Source organism: Aedes albopictus, chromosome 2 (genome assembly GCF_035046485.1).
Source record: "Aedes albopictus strain Foshan chromosome 2, AalbF5, whole genome shotgun sequence".
NCBI classification, from domain to species: Eukaryota; Metazoa; Arthropoda; class Insecta; order Diptera; family Culicidae; genus Aedes; species Aedes albopictus.
Window position 1 is genome coordinate 501,415,004 of NC_085137.1, and position 18,162 is coordinate 501,433,165.

The following is an 18,162-nucleotide window of genomic DNA, read 5'->3' on the forward strand; positions in this document are numbered from 1 at the left end:
CCTGGAGGAATCCCTGACGGAACTCATGGAGGAATCTCTGATGGAACTCCTGTAGGAATGCCTAATGGAACTTCTGGAGGAATATCTGATGGAAGTCCTGGAGGAATCCCTGATAGAACTTCTGAAGGAATCCCTGATGGAACTCGTGGAGGAATCCTTGATGAAATTCCTGATGGAACTCGTGGAGGAATCCCTGTTGAAACTCCTGGAGGAATTCCTGATTGAACTCCTGGAGGATTCTCCGAAGGAACTCCTGGAAGATTCCCCAAAACAACTCTTGGAAGATTCTCCGAAGGAACTCCTGGAGGATTTTCCGAAGGAACTCCCGGGGAACTCCTGAAGGGACTCCTGCAGAATTCTCTGATGGAACTGCTGGAGGATTCTCCAAAGGAACTCCTGGAGGATTCCCCAAAGGAACTCCTAGAGGATTCCCCGAAGGAACTCCTGAAGAATACCTCAAAGGGAATGACATATCCTTTTCTAACCGGAAAATCCACATTTTTTCATTCCTAACCATCGCTAACCGCTGCTAACTAAGCAGCAGTTAGGCACGGTTAACGACGGTTAGCAACGAATAAATGCGGATTTTTCCGGTTAGCAAATGAAGCATCATTCCCCCTGGAATGCCCCGAAGGAGGTCCTGGAGGATGTCCCGAAGGAACTTCTCGAGAATTTCCTGAAGGAACTCCTGGAGAGTTCCTCGAAGGAACTCCTGGAGAATTTCCCGAAGCTACTCCTGCAGGATTCCTTGAATAAACTCCTGGGGGAGTCGCCGAAGGAACTCCTAGAGGATTCCCTGAAGCAACTCCTGGAGGATACCCCGAATAAACTCCTGGAGGATTTTCCGAAGAAATACTTTCCAAAGGAATTCCTGGAGGATTCGCCGAAGAAACTTCTTGCGGGCTCCACGAAGGAATTCCTGAAGGATTCCCCCAAGGAACTCCTGGACGATGCTCAGATGGAGCTTGCTGAAGCGACTTATGGAGCAATCCCTGAAAAATCTTCTAGGAATAACCCTGAAGGAGCTCCTGGAGATACAATCCGTGGGGGAATCTCTGATGGAGTATTTTAATAAACTTCTGGAAGGATCTTCGAATTAATCCCAGAAAAATCCTAGAGAAATCCTGAAAGATATCTTGAAAGAATCTCCGATGAAACTTTTGGAGTAATCAGTGAATGAACGCCTAAAGAATTCACGAAAGAGCTCCTGGGGAGATCCCTTCAAGATGCTCCTTAAGAAATCCTTTATTATAATTCTAAAGATCTCATAGAGACCTCCTAAAGGAATCCTTGTATGGATTCCGCGAGGAATCCCTCCAAGAACTCCTTGAAGAATCGCTGAAGAACTCCTGGAAGGCTCCCTGAAGGAACTCTAAGAGGCCTTCCTGAAGTAACTTCTGTAGGAATTCGTCATGGAAATCCTATGAAAAACCCCAAATATATTATGGAATTTATTGCTTTTGCCGTAACTCTAGTTGTAGGATTTTAGCATTAAGGTCATTTATAATATATTAACTTTTGTATTCATTATTTTGTTCTGAATAAATAAAAATCAATGAGTAAAAAGGTTTTTGTTTGTCTTTTGTAAATATAAACAAAACAAGAAAAAAGAAAAATAAACAAAATTCAGCCTAGTAGAGATCTACTAGACAGCTACTCGATTTCTAGTACCCTTGTCTAGTAGATTTCTATGAAATATCGACTAGAAAGCGGGCGAAATTGTTTTCGCCCGATTTGAGGTAGACAAAAATGTTGCACTGGAGGAAGATTTCTATGCGACTGGTAGTAGATATCTGCTTAAATGTCTACTAGATATTTTGTTTTGTCTAGTAGATACCTACTAGATTTCTAGTTGGAATTTCCGAGCGGGATTCTCTCAAAGCTCTCAAAACGGGCCCCCTGATTTTCGCCTACTGACGAAATTGTCTACTTGGTCTAATATCGTTTATATCGTTTCACCGATATGAGAGTATGATGGTATTGGTGTCATATTAATTTTGCGTTCTCTGTTATGATTTGTCCGTACGTCAACAAACTACAGAAAATTTAATCACCGCGCCTCTCACGCACGGCCCAATAATGGGCTAATATATATATTAGTTTGTGGAAAATATCGAAAAATATCTGCGGTTATTTTTCGGGAAAGATCTGTCACCACATCGGAAAACGGCAGCAGCACAATATATTCGAGAAAAAATATTATAGTATACTTCCGCCACCCGAGTGTAATTGCAGGACGGTCATAATGGCCTCGGTAATTTATTCCAAACAGCAAACCAATGCCCTGGGGATCATCTGTCTAAAGGCAGACTACAGCTCGGATGTCCCCCGTGAGCTCTTGACTACGAATCCGGCTGATATGAGGCGTGGCACTGGTGGTCGATCGAGTTTCAACGGTGTTGTAGCAACTGTTTTCGGAGCCACCGGATTTTTGGGCCGCTACGCGAGCAACAAGTTGGGAAAGACGAGCTCCCTTATTCCCAATCGGGCAAATCACTACGAAGCCTTCCTGCTGAAACTGGTCAGCGATCTGGGCCAGGTTTTGTTTACTCCCTATCATCTGTGTGACGATGAGTCCATCTACAAGGCAGTAATGCATTTGAACGTCGTCATCTATCTGGTTGGTCGCGAGCTTGAATTGTACCCCGCAGTCGAAGCCGATTCTGACTAAGGAGGGCAGCATGCTCCTCAAGAGCGAGTACCATGAAGAGGATTTCCCCGAGGCCGTCATCTTCCGTCCGGCGGACATCTATGGACATGCAGATCGCTTCCTTCGCTACTACGCTCATCTGTGGTTCCGTCAGTTTCGTGGAATGCTGCTTTGGTACAAGTGAGAGAGGACCGTCAAGCAACCGGTCCACTGCTCGGACGTGGCCCAGGGTATCGTTAACGCCACTAAGGATTCCGACAGCCAGGGTCAAGTGTGCCAGGATGTGGGCCCACGTCGCTACAAGCTGTTCGAGCTGGTCGACTGGTTCTACCGAGAAATGCGCAAGAAAGCCGACTGGTGGGGCTACTGGTGCTACGGTCTGCGCTTCGATCAGATGATGAAGGCGAAGCTGACCTATAACATCAGTCAGTTCGTCGTTCCCGGTGGGAGATTCGCACATGGAGCGCGTTCAGCAATAGTACGTGTTCAACGAATTGAAGTAGGGCGTTCCCATGCTGGAGGATTTAGGTGTTAACCTGACGCTGATGAAGGATCAGGCAAGTTTTGGGGACCGGCGGGATTGGGCTATACAGATTTCAGCCTGGGGCTGGTTCACCTTTTTGATTATAAGGAAAAGAAGCGCAATACCGTATGCGTGATAATGTTTGCACCATATCGTACAAATAAGGTAGGTACCCATATCACCTGCACACACAATGTCTTGGTTTTTATTGCATGCACGTAAGCTCTAACTCATATCACAGTAGGTTGCGGGTAAAAAAATCCGATTTCTTAAGTTTAAAATTTGCACCATGAAGGGGTGGCAGCGGTAGTCTGGACTTGTCCACGCGCAAATGTTAAAAAAGACATTTCAGGAGTGTTCAGGAGAACCGTAAAACGGCCTTAGACCGAAAAAAAAGCAAGGGCAACTATTCCCGAAGGTGTCCACTGGTCGTCCAAGGTTAACATGGATAAAGAAAGCTATCGCTGCCACCAACAATAAGATTTGGGTGAATTATATGCGCTCAATGAGAAAAATGGCAAAGAAACGCGAAATCAGCTACTTAACGGCATGGCATATCGAAAGAAAAATTACGGTGGCCTTTATGATCCTTCGACCATAGAAAAAAAAACTTACATTATTACCAATGGCATCCAGGAACTACGAGTAGCGCCATAAAAGAAAGTCTTGAATTTGTCCGAACGCAACATCCGTTTTTTTTCGATTTCCGAAAAACTATCGATCCGTGCCAAATTCCAGAATCAATAGTTATATTAACTTTTGTTTGTGTGTCAATGTCTACACCATTAGGCAATGTCAAACTAAAAAAATAAACTCAAAAATTGTTAATCTTGAATTTGACACTACCACGGACACTTTTCGACATTTGCGCGTGGACAAATCACGAGCTAGGTTGCCACTTAGTCATTATGCAAGTATTAAACTAAGAAAATCAACACTTTTTATTCACAGCCTACTATGGGGCTGTCCATTTATTACGTAAGGCAATTTTTCCGAATTTTCGACACCCCCACCCCCCCCTTGTAAGATTTTTTGTATGAAACTCTAAATATTTTTGTATGACACGTAAGATTTTGCAAACCCCCCTCCCCCCATAAACCCTTACGTAATTAATGGACAGCCCCTATGACATGAGTTATAGCTTAAACACCTGCAAATAAAACCAATACATTGTATTCACAAGTAAAACTGGAACGTTATTTAACGATGGTGCAAACATTATCACGCATACGGTAGAGGGTCCCTTGGCCAGTTAGAGAGGTGTTACGAGGTTACTACAGAGTTAGAGTTTGATATTATTTTGTTACTGATACTAGTAGAGAATCGTGATCTTTGTAGTCCTATAGTCGGGGATTATGCCTTCAGTTTTAAGTAGTTATCAACTAAATTTGTTCGTATTTTTGTATATTTCAAGTAAAGTAACAGGGCTGCTTCTACAGATGAATCATTTGAGAGGATGTTTTTAAGGTGAATATATAACAAAGCCACACGCACACCTTGAATTTTCAAGAACACAAATCTGATGAACTGAATGTTGGTTTGCGCTGAAAAATTGATAGATTGGTTACCCGCTGGTGGTGGTGACTTTTCAGCGAAAACCAACATTTGGTTCTTCAGATTTGTGCTCTTGAAAATTCGAGGTATGGCTTCGTCATATCTTCACCTTAATGTCAGTATTTAATCTGTATGTCCTTCTCTAAGATTTGTAATGAGGACAATAGTCTGTCGAATTCCACATATATCACATGTAACATGATGATATCGCTCAGACGGCATATGACTAATACGTGTGTGAGCAGTTGGCAGTCTAGATAGGATTCGTAGAGGAGTGAAAAATTAGCTTAGTTAATATTTACGATTAAAAATAAATTTAAAAACCCGATTTAATCCACCTATGGTGAACAGAACCCTTCTTACACTTATTGAAATTATTGTTGTATTATTTGTATTTAACATATTAATTTCGTGCTATTGACCAAAAGTTCTAGAAAATATTATGGATTTGGCATCTAGAAGATTGGTTTCCAAAATATCATCATGGATCGTGGGCTAAACTACCAGAAATGCCAGACACCTCCTAGAATCTTGTATGGTGTTGAAATCAGGCACATGATATTGGAGATAAGCACTGTCGCTGGAAGGTGGCAGCAGCTCGTCCTCTCTGGAGCCACCATATGTTGACGACGGGGCACTTACACTCCGTGTGGTGTTTCTGTCAGCTGCCGCGACGATCACTTGGCGACGACGACGACGACGATGATGGTAATCACACCACATCAGATGCACGGTACCGTTGCGAAGGAAGACGGTATTCGATTCCGCGTGTGCCGATCAACAGGCAAGAGAAACGCACTGAATAAACTGTCGACGACCGAAACTACTTACTGATACTCGGAGGATTGAGTGGTAGATAATTAAAATCGATTGGTCCAAATCGAATATGGGAGCAATCAACTGGCCTTCCTAGATCCGGTCAAATTCTTTCGCATTCGAAGACGTGACTTAGTCGGATGAGGAAAAGTTGATCGCAATGCATTTATATTTTTTCTAGACTCATGCCAAAGTTACTCGCATTCGGAACCGTGGCGTACCAGAGTGAGAAAATAAATGCTTGCCCACACTTGAATCGGTGTCAAACTGGCCTTTTCAGACTCTTGCCAAAGTTACTCGCATTCGGAACCGTAGCGTGCCAGAGTGGAAAAAGTTTGATCGATTCAGTATGATTTAGACTCCTCGATTCTAAGTACCAAGTAACTCTTTTCAAAGACTTAAGTTTTCCAATCAAGCTCCAGCCAACTCCTTTCGCATTCGAAGGCTTGGGTAATAGGAGGGATTAGAAAAGATTAAGCTTCTCAAAGTGCTTGGTAAGAAGGATTTCGAGTAGCAAGTGAATGAGCGTTCTGTAGCTTGTGACGTACAAGGCAAAACTGCTACTGTCTTTATTGTTCGATCGCCTTTTATACTCTCGTCCAGACATTATTCGCACCCTCTTTTAACATGTTTCTTCCTGATTCCTACGTAAAGCATATTAATTATATGTGTATCGTCCAGAAACTATGCTCACCCTCTTTACATCATTAATTAACTCATGATTCATCAAAATTCTAACTTGTATACATATAATCCTGCAATGAATCTTTCTAACAAGTTTTGCTAACAAATAATTAATCCCTGATCAAAACCTTTTCTGGTACTTTGACCATTACAATACATTGTGGTTGTGTTCTTGGCTTTACGTTAGTTGTGAGCATAGATAGTTGATTACAATTTTATATCCTATCGGTGCATGTCTGGAACTAACAATTACAAATGGCGTAGCTTGTATTCTAGTTCCATGAATTTCACAATGTTGCGTAATTATATATAATGCTTATGTGTAAGTGGTTAGTTCTATCCGATTGCGCAACATTAAATCCGATGGTGAAATGCCATACCGCGCTTGCGCATTTACGCTGTGAAAACCGTGAACATACTTGAATATGATATCGTTTCTAATATGAATCAGAATGATTCATCCCCATGTATGCTATGAGTATGCGTTCCGGGCTAATCGATTACTACGCACGCGCAGTTTGTTTCGTTCTTAATCAGTCATCCTCGATGCTGCGCTATCGTAGCATATCGTATACAACGTTGTGTGAAAGGTCGCTCGTTTTCAATTCGATCTAATTGATTTTGCATATTGCAATTTACACTGGTTATCATGAATATGTGACCAACACGATTCACAAAACGTTACCTCTACGATTATTATACAAGCTTTTGCGTTAGATTATAATAAGCGATTTGTTTAATGCTAGATGTAGGAAATGATTGGAATTAGTGTGCTCTAGTTGTTAGAAATTAATGTACTTCACGCGTCGCGTTCGTAACATATGGAATGTTTAAAAAATAGCTTACATATTCTGGAATAGGTATTGTATCTTTTGTTAACTGTTAAAAGATCTTGAATCGATAAATAAATGGATAAGAAAATCACCGAGATACACTTTGTCTAATATCTCTTAATCACTCGATTAAATTAGCTCCGAAGTACTTGGTATTCATGGTTATGGTGTAGAAAGGACAATAATGATATATCTACTAAGTTAATCAGTTTTGGCATTAGCTAGTTAACTAGCTAATTATTTTGGCTGTCCGGTTCTTGCATTTTTCCCACAATATATAAATTCAAAGCTTTCATTTAACATATTGTTAGTTTTCATAGAATTCCTGATTATTTGTAATTGTTATTTATAATTTTGTTGAAAACAATAACCTGCTATACTGCCGCCACTCGCAAAACAGTCCCATCTTTGCTGGGTTTCCTATTCATATGGGACTGTTTTGCGAGTGGGGGCAGTATAGTATACACTATATATGAGGTCAGCATTATTTATTGAAAACTAATTTCCCATATAATGGTCAAAAACTTATGCAAGATAACAAGTGAATATAATAATAAAATAAAAAAAAAAGAATTTATTGAAATGCTCTACGTAAGATATCTCAGTAATCTCAGTAAATGTCGAATCGAAATAAAATTTCAGGGCCTTTTACAAGGATATTGCAGCTTCCATTTGGTGCAAGTACTCTTTGAAAGATATCTCGATAACCAAATGTCCAATCCTAATAAAATTGTATAGGGTTCTACTAGGATGTTATAGCTTTCATTTAGTGCCAGGAGAACCGAAATCGGTTGACAGACGGTTGAGATATTTATTATGATACACTCAAAAAGTTTAGTTGAATAAATCCTAAGTACACTTCGAAAGATATCTTTGTAACCAAATGTCCAATCCTAATAAAATTTCTGAGCAATCTACTAGGATGTTGAAGCTTTCATTTGGTACCAAGAGAACACGAATCGATTGACACATGGCTGAGATATTTAGTATGATACACTTTGTTAAAAATCTCAAAAAGATTAGTTGTATAACTCCTAAGTACTCTTCGAAAGATATCTCAGTAACCAAATTTCCAATCGAAATAAACGGCTGAGATATTTATTATGATACACTTGGTCAAAAATCTCTCAAAAGGTTAACCTGTATTACTCCCAAGTAGTCTTTGAAAGATATCTCGATAACCAAATGTCCAATCCTAATAAAATGTATAGGGTTCTACTAGGATGTTACACACAGCAAAAAAGTTGTTGAATATTACATCGAAATCGCTGCAACCAGGTCGTTACATCGATTGATGAATATTACACAGCCCGATGTACTCGGCGGCTGTTGATATAATAAACAGATCCGATGTAATTCTTGCGATGTAATTTATTCGATGTACCTACATTTGTACGATGTGAATGAAGCGACGTTAAATGGAAACGATTTCAAAGGCTCTTCTATAGCCGATTAAATTGCCTTTTCATCCCTTTACATTCGGAATTTTGTATAACTGAAGTAAACACTAAATCTATACTAAATTCAAATCGAAAAAGAATAAAAATATAATTTAATCAGCTATAGAAGAGAACAAAGAAGAGAAGGTTATAAACAATCAATAAACACAACAAAAATAAATAAAGCGTTGAACTAATATGTATTGCTTCCTTTATTGTTTTCGTCCCAACTGGGATATGAAAATAGGGGAAATTGCGTATCTTGGCAGTTTTGTTCTCTTCGTCATGGGGGATTTTTAACCCTTATGTGGCCGGCAGGGTACCCGGGTACCCAGCACCCATTTAAAATACACGGTGTAGAAAAAAGCAAAAAATTTGCCGGCCACATAACGGTTAAAAGCTGTTGAACTCAGAGTACCTAGGCCTCAAATCCTTCCCAACCAAGCTGAATTAAACGACCAAGTTTCAGGTAGTTTGGCCGACAAAATCCCTTCATGACGAATTGAACCTGCGGATAATATCCATCGTCACCCTATCCTAAATCGATCGGAAATTGAACATCGCTTGCATACCGCTTCGGCTAAGCGGGCTTTCGTATTCTTCTACATATTTCAGTTTACTTTCATAGTGGTATTATAAACGGATTTTTGTATTTTCAGCATTCAAAACAGGTCTTCTTCTCACTTTTTAAAAAAGCGATTACCCGCATGCAAACCGCTTATCTTCCGTCCTGATAGTTGGTCACGCACAGATCTTCGTGGTCGAGCTTGAACACGCCCATCACCGGTGACAATAATCGTTCTGGTGGATGCTCGGATCCAATCAAGATGAACGGCACCTTCCACGGCCGATCTAACGCATGAATCCGACCGGGTAGTTGAAGTCAGTGCGAACCTTGCCATCGATCTAGATGTGACGGTACAGATCTTGGTGACATCGGTGGTGGTCAAGACGTACTTCAGATGCGAAAGAAAATCACAAGCTTGTGTGGATCCATGGATGTACGCGGGGCAAAGTTAACCTGGTCTGGTCTGGTCCAACATCTTTTTGAAGCGTTCATACGCTCCAAATGTTTCTTCGGTCCCCGAGCCATCTTGACACTTTGAAACAATAAGGAAACGATTATTCCGACGGCGCCAGGGTTAATGCAACACTGACTCGAAGATGGCTGCGTTGTCACCCTGGAAAAATATAAACATTATTAGTAATCAATTATGTAGGTATTAGAATCCTCCAGGAATTCCAGCAGGAGGACTTCGGGAATTCCTGCAGGAGTTCCTGCAGAAGTTTCTTGAAAATTCTTGGAAGAGTTCCACGAGAATCCCTCCAGTTTTTCGAAGTTTCTCGGGAATTTCTTCAGTAGTTTCTCGGGAACTACTCCAGCAGTTCCACTAGAATTCTTTCAGCAGCTCCTAGAAAATTCATTCAGAAATTCCTCGGAAATTTCTCAATGAGTTTCTAGGGATTTCCTCGAAAATTCACCCAAGAGTTCCTCGGAAATTCCTCGGGAGTTACTCTGGGACTTTCTCAAATTTATACAGGAGTTCATCCAGAAGTTGTTCGGGAGTTCCTCGAGAATTCCTCCACGAGCTCCTCAAAAATTTATCCAGTAGAACCCATGAGGAAATTTCTTGAGGAGTTGCTCTGGAATTCTTCCCGAAGTTCCTCGGTTATTCCTCCAGGAGTTCCTCGAGATTTGCTGCATGAGTTCTTAAGGAATTTCTCCAGGATTTCTTTGAAAACCCGTGGAGTAATACAAGAGGAAGTTTTGGATCAATTCCCGTAGAACTCCTGGAACAAATTTTGATGATCTCCTGGAGTATTACCAGAGGAACTCTTGAGGCAACTTCGGCGGAACTCTTGTAGCAATTCAGAAGAAAGTCCTGGAGCAATTCCCGATAAACTTCTGGAGGGATTCCAGAGGAACTCCTGGAGGAATTCACGAGGATATTCAAGAGGAATTTTTGAGGACATACTAGAGATATTTACAGAGAACTCCTGGATGAATTCTCGGGGATCTCTTAGAGCAAGAAATTTTCAAGGATTTCTGGAGCAATTTTTGAGGAATTCCTTGAACAATTTCCAGGAAACTCCGTGAGGAATTCCCAAAGAACTCCTGGAGGAATTTTCGAGGAATTTCTTATAGAACTCACTAAGGAACTACTGGGGGAATTCCAGAGGAACTCTTGGAGGAATTTCAGAGGAACTTGTGGATGAATCCTCAAGGAAATTCTTGATGAACTTCCGGAAAATTTGTCAGAGCTCCTGGAGGAATTCCCAAGGATCATCTGGAGTAATTTGAAACTGCTGGACGAATTTTTGAGGAACTCCTAAATTAATCCTCGCGGAAATTCTAGAGGAACTCCCGGAGAAATTTTCAAGGAACGCCAGGAGGAAATCCCGAGGAACGTCTGGAGATATTGCCGAAAAACTTCTGAAGATATTTCTGCAGAATTCCTAAAGAAATTCTCGAGGAATTTCTGCAGCAATTCCCGAGGAACTCTAGGAGGAATTTCTGGGGAACTCCTGGAGCGTCTTGGAATAAGTGGAGAATTCCTGGATGAATTCCAAATAAACTCCTTGAGGAATTCCCGAGGAACTCCTGGAAGACATTCCTAGGAACTCCTGGAACAACTTGGAACTGCTGAAAGAATTTCTGATGAACTCCTGGACGAATTACGTTTAAATTTTTAAAGGAATTCCCGAGGAAGTCCCGGAGAAAAAAATCCCGAGAACTCTTGAATGAATCCTCGAGATAATTCTTGAGAAATTCCTGAGGAACTCCCGGATAAAAATCCAAGGAACTCCTGGAGGAATTCCCGAGGAACTTCTGGAGCAATTTGAAACTCCTGGAAGAATTTCTGAGCAACTCCTGGATCAATCCTCGAGGAAATTCATGAGGAACTCCTAGAGAAATTTGCAAGGAACTCCGAGAGGAATTCCAAAGGAATTTCTGGATATATTTCCGAAGAACTCAGATATTTCAGCTGAAATATTCGCTTCTGACGAACTCCTGAGGAAATTCTCGAGGAACTCCTGCATAAATTCTCGAGGATCTCCTTAATGAATTCCCAATGGACTGATAGAGGAATTCCCGATGAACTCCTGTAGGAATTCCCTAGGAACTCCTGGAGGAATTCCCGAGGAACTCCTGGAGGAATTTCCAAAAAACTCCTGGAGGAATTGCCAAGGAACTCCTGGAGGTATTGCCAAGGAACTCCTGGAGGAATTCCCAAGGAACTCCTGGAGGAATTCCCGAGGAATTTCTGGAGGAATTCCCTAGGAACTACTGGAGAAATTTAAGAGAAACTCTTGGAGAACTCTTGGAGAAATTCCTGATAAACTTCTGGAGAAATTTCCGAGGAAGTCCTGGAGGAATTCCGGGGAACACCTGAAGGAGGAACTCTTGGAGGAATATCCGAGGAACTCCTGGAGAAATTCTCGATAAACTCCTGGAAGAATTTCCGAGGAAGTCCTGAATGAATTCCCGGGGAACTCATGGAGGAATTCCCGGAGAACTCCTGGAGGATCTTCTGGAGGAGTTTCAGAAGAATTGATTGATTGATTTGTCTTTATTAAAGAGACTTTCAGCCCTTGGCTGGTTCGTCTCTAGTTTCAGAAGAACTCTTGAAGGAATTTCCGAAGAACTCTTGAAGGAATTCCAAGGAACTCTTGGGCGGATTTCCGAGGAACTCCTAGATTAATCCTCGAGGATTTTCTTGAGGAACTATTGTAAAAAAAATCAAGGAATTCTCGAGGAATTTCTGGAGATATTTCCGAAGAACTCCTGCAGATATTTCTGGGGAAATCCTGAAAGAATTCTCGAGAAACTCCTGCGTAAATTCCCGAAGATCTCCTTAATGAATTCCCAATGAACTCATGGAGGAATTTCCGAGGAACTCCTGGAGAAATTCCCGGGGAACTTCTGGAGGAATTTCCAAAGAACTTCTGGAGGAATTCTTGAGGAACTTCTGGAGGAATTCCCAATGATCTTTTGGAGCAATTTGGAACTGCTGGAAGAATTTCTAATGAAGTCCTAAATTAATCCTCGAGGAAATTCTAGAGGAACTTCCGGAGAAATTTCCAAGGAACGCCATGAGGAAATCCCGAGGAACGTCCGGAGATATTGCCGAAAAACTCCTGAAGTTATTTCTGTAGAACTCCTAAAGAAATTCTTGAGGAACTTCTGCAGCAATTTCCGAGGAACTCCAGGAGGAATTCCCGAGGATCTCCTGGAGCATGTTAGAACTAATGGAGAATTCCTGGATGAATTCCAAATAAACTCCTAGAGGAATTCCCGAGGAACTCCTGGAGGATTTTCCAAGGAACCCCTGGAGCAACTTGGAACTGCTGGAAAAATTTCTGAGGAACTCCTGGAAGAATTCCGCTTGAATTTTTAAAGGAATTCTCGAGGAAGTCCCGGAGAAAAAAATCCCGAGAACTCTTTAATGAATATTCGAGATAATTCTTGAGAAATTCCTGAGGAACTCCCGGAAAAATTCCCAAGGAACTTTTGCAGAAATTCCCTAGGAACTTCTGGAGGAATTTCCGAGGAACTCCAGGAGGAATTTCTGAGGAACGCCTGGAGCAATTTGAAACTGCTGGAAGAATTTCTGAGCAACTCCTGGATCAATCCTCGAGGAAATTTTTGAGGAACTCCTGCAGAAATTTTCAAGGAACTCCTGGAGGAATTCCAGAGGAATTTCTGGATATATTTCCGAAGAACTCAGATATTTCAGCTTCAGGCGAACACCTGAAATATCCGCTTCTGGCGAACTCCTGAGGAAATTTCTGGCGAATTCCTGAAGAAATTCTCGAGTAACTCCTGCATAAATTCTCGAGGATCTCCTCAATGAATCCCCATGAACTGATAGAGGAATTCCCAAGGAACTTCTGGAGGAATTCCCAAGGAACTCCTGGAGGAATTCCCGAGGATTTCCTGGAGGAATTCCCAAGGAACTCATGAAGGAATGCCCGAGGAACTTCTGGAGATATTCCCGAAGAACTCCAACAGATATTTCTGGAGAACACTTGCAGCAATTCCCGAGGAACTCCCGGAGGAATTACCGAAGAACACCTGGAGCAATTTGGAACTAGTGGAAGAATTTATGAGGAACTCCTGGAAGAATTGCCGATGAACTGCTCAAGAAATTCTCGAGGAACTTCTGGAGATATTTCCGGGGAACTCCTGGAGAAGTTTCTGACTATCCGGGGAACTCCAGGAGGTTTTTAAATTATTACTCACTCCTAAGCTTAGAACAAGCTTAGTTCATATAAAATTTCAAACAACAAAACTCAGTGATTGAAATTAAAGCATTGTCCAGTTAGAATCCGGACGCAGATAATCACTTATATCTCAGAGGTGGAATAACATACAGAAAAGGTGAAGCCCTCAAAACAAAGATAATTTACTGTAGTTTCATGGAAAAATATCATTAAATTTATTTAATTTAATTTTTAATACATTTTCTCATTTTTTCCGTGATTCCTTAAAACTTCCTTAAAAATCAGCACAATGGTAGTAAATTTTAACATCAACCCCTTCGGCGGATTTGTTTAACAATCAGGTCATCTCTGTAGTGTCATGAGACTCTCTACCAATTTGATTAGGATTCCAAAGAAACTTTGCCAAATATTTCTCTACTTGCGAAATTATGGGCTATTCAGTGAATTCCAAAGAAGCGAAAAAAAAAAACCATTATATTTGCAATAGTCATTTATATCGCATCAACATTAAAGATTCAAATTTATGTGAATGTGGTGTATCGTATGAAGACATTGATCATATTATAATCAATTGTTCTCGGTTTATTGCACCGAGAAAGATATTATTTGACAGTTTGGTCGCTGCAGGTTTTTCTATTCCTGTATCTATACGGGATATTTTGGGCCTAAAGAATGATTTGTTGCTAAAACATTTATTTAAATTCCTTAATGCGATTTCTTATTTTGTTTGATACTGTTCTTTTCGTTTTGGTTTTTTTTTTCAGCTATGAAGATTTACTTCGGATGACCCTCCTTGCACATGATTCTCCCTTGGATTTCTGGATATATACTCGTTAAACGATTTGGCTTGTTGTCCTCCATCAAGATTTTGGCTCTGCTATGGTTCACTGCCGTGTGAGCCTTTAGTTTTAAGTTATTATTATAATGTTTTTTGAAAAGAAAAAAGAGGTTTTATGCCTTTTTGAGAAAGATTTCGGAATTGAGGAAATCACTCAAAGGGGCTTTTCCCTCTTTCCAAATTTTGAGTTAAATAAATAATAATAATAATAAAGAAGCGAAATTTGAGTGTTTTTTTCGTTAATAAACACTATCCAACAGTGATGACACCACTACACATCTCAGGCTGTCGTGATAGCTCACCAAATTAGCTCAAACCTCTACAGATCCCTTGTGTGCATTTTTGAAAAGCAGCACGCGATTCTTGAGGTTATCATCTTTGTACACATTTGGTGTCAAAATCGTGATGTGAGAAAACGATGTCCAGAGTTCGAACTTCCTGGCAAATCTTGAAATTCCAAGCAGATTTATCCATGAACATAAACTTCAATCTTCCTTGGGCACTTCCTCATGACATGGTTAACAACATCTGTGCACATCACACATAATGGTTATGGAGACATTAACATTTTTCGCGACTGTCGTACCTGACCACGCTTAATTTTCAGCGTGTTTGTGCAAGATTTTTTTCCTTCACTTGTCTTCAATCTGAAATAACTTTTCACTCGTAGCAAGAAAATCGATGAAATTTTCACCATCAATAGAGGACTTGTTTATGATCAGACTGCTGTAAAAAAAATATGATTATGATCATTGAGAGCGTCACAATAAATTATACTTTGCGTCCGGATTCTAACTGGACAATGCTTTATTCACTGAAATGTATAATACTCGCTCCTAAGCTTAGAACAAGCTTAGTTCATATAAAATTTCAAACGACAAAACTCAGTGATTAAAATTATTCACTGAAATGTACATTACTCACTCCTAAGCTTAGAACAAGCTTAGTTCATATCCCTTTCGGGACGAACCAGCACAATCGTGCTGTTTTTCAGCATTGGTTTTGCACATTTTTTTCAATTGTTTTTTTCCTCAAAATATGTGATGTAAATATTTTTTATGATCGAGTTATTACTCTAACTTGTATTTCTGAGCCTCAGCTTTGGTTGGAATTGTTTATGAAAAACGCCACAATAAGTTAAACAAAAAGTTAACAATCACCCTAGGAGTTGACAAAGTTTTATCTGTCGTATTTTTATGAATATTAGTTTAATCCGGGTATGCAGAGATACAAATCGATAGAAAAAGAGTAGTTCTACAAAACGGCAAAGAAAAAGCGGTGCTTTGTTGAAAAGCACAATATTTCTGGGTGGTCAAAGTGGGACCAGCACAATTGTGCTGTTCCGTCCCCAAGGCGGTCCAAATTCCATCGGAAATTGCCTATTCTTAGGCATTTCATGGTATAGAAGATTGATTTTAATTATTAAATCACTACAAAGTGATAGTTTGTAAAAACTTAGACGTATAATTTTATTTCAAGGAACACGATATCAGTTTTTACGAGTTTTTTTTAAAGAACTTTGAATACTTGGGTGAATAATATTACTCCATATTATTGACCTCGCAGCACCAAATCGGAGTTCGCCAGTTGGACTAGCGAAGCGAAGTTTTCAGCGAACTTTCTGTCATTCCTCATCCGACCCGACATGCATCCCTGATGTTTTCGTTTTCAGTCCGACGCCGTGTCGACAACCACGACTTTATCCTACCTGGGCGTCTGTCAGTGCGAGCGCGCCAAATTTTGCGTGAGTGAGCATGTGGTGTTGGTGATTAAGGCGAAACGGTACGCTAGCCGCTGTGAATAAGACAAATTGTTTTGGTAATGTCGATCTGATTTTTTTCGAAAACGCAAACTGAAAAGTTCGTCTCATCTCACCTTAAGTTCGCTAGTAATGCAGTGAATTTTGAGCGATGCTCATTCTTCGGTTTTCTTCCAAATCCACAATATCGAAATCGTGAATTAGATTGGTACACGGATTTGCTGTTCATATTATCTTCTTCTTATTCACTTCTATGATTTGAATACCCTGTCAAGCTGATCTCGTGTTCCTAGATTTGAAATTATATGTCTAAATCTCTACAAACTAACACTTTGCAGTGATTTAATAATTACAATAAATCTTCTGTATCATAAAACGCCTAAAAGTTGGCAATTTTTAGCAATTACTTAGAGAACACCGACCGGCTTGAGGACGGACCAGCGCAATTGTGCTGGTCCTAATTTGACCCCAAAAAATGCATAGGTGGATAAAGTAGCCGAAGTAAAGAAAGTTTTATTCTAGAGGACGTTAAGTTTATAAAAGAAAATTTGAGATAATCATTCATTTATAATCCGTCACGAAAGGGATATAAAATTTCAAACGACAAAACTCAGTGATTAAAATTATTCACTGAAATGTACATTACTCACTCCTATGCTTAGAACAAGCTTAGTTCATATAAAATTTCAAACAACAAAACTCAGTCATTGAAATTATTCACTGAAATGTATAATACTCGCTCCTAAGCTTAGAACAAGCTTAGTTCATATAAAATTTCAAACGACAAAACTCAGTGATTAAAATTGTTCACTGAAATGTATGATTCTCGCTCCTAAGCTTAGAACAAGCTTAGTTCATATAAAATTTCAAACGACAAAACTCAGTGATTAAAATTATTCACTGAAATGTACATTACTCACTCCTAAGCTTAGAACAAGCTTAGTTCATATAAAATTTCAAACGACAAAACTCAGTGATTAAAATTATTCACTGAAATGTACATTACTCACTCCTAAGCTTAGAACAAGCTTAGTTCATATAAAATTTCAAACGACAAAACTCAGTGATTAAAATTATTCACTGAAATGTACATTACTCACTCCTAAGCTTAGAACAAGCTTAGTTCATATAAAATTTCAAACGACAAAACTCAGTGATTAAAATTGTTCACTGAAATGTATGATTCTCGCTCCTAAGCTTAGAACAAGCTTAGTTCATATAAAATTTCAAACGACAAAACTCAGTGATTAAAATTATTCACTGAAATGTACATTACTCACTCCTAAGCTTAGAACAAGCTTAGTTCATATAAAATTTCAAACGACAAAACTCAGTGATTAAAATTGTTCACTGAAATGTATGATTCTCGCTCCTAAGCTTAGAACAAGCTTAGTTCATATAAAATTTCAAACGACAAAACTCAGTGATTAAAATTATTCACTGAAATGTACATTACTCACTCCTAAGCTAAGAACAAGCTTAGTTCATATAAAATTTCAAACAACAAAACTCAGTGATTAAAATTATTCACTGAAATGTACATTACTCACTCCTAAGCTAAGAACAAGCTTAGTTCATATAAAATTTCAAACAACAAAACTCAGTCATTGAAATTATTCACTGAAATGTATAATACTCGCTCCTAAGCTTAGAACAAGCTTAGTTCATATAAAATTTCAATCGACAAAACTCAGTGATTAAAATTATTCACTGAAATGTACATTACTCACTCCTAAGCTTAGAACAAGCTTAGTTCATATAAAATTTCAAACAACAAAACTCAGTGATTAAAATTATTCACTGAAATGTACATTACTCACTCCTAAGCTAAGAACAAGCT

At 39.6% G+C, this 18,162-nt stretch overlaps 1 pseudogene; it reads left to right on the forward strand.

The window, feature by feature from the left end:
• Positions 1-1,898: 1,898 nt before the first annotated feature.
• On the forward strand, positions 1,899-5,222 carry LOC134288714 (NADH dehydrogenase [ubiquinone] 1 alpha subcomplex subunit 9, mitochondrial-like; annotated as a pseudogene).
• Positions 5,223-18,162: the final 12,940 nt, after the last annotated feature.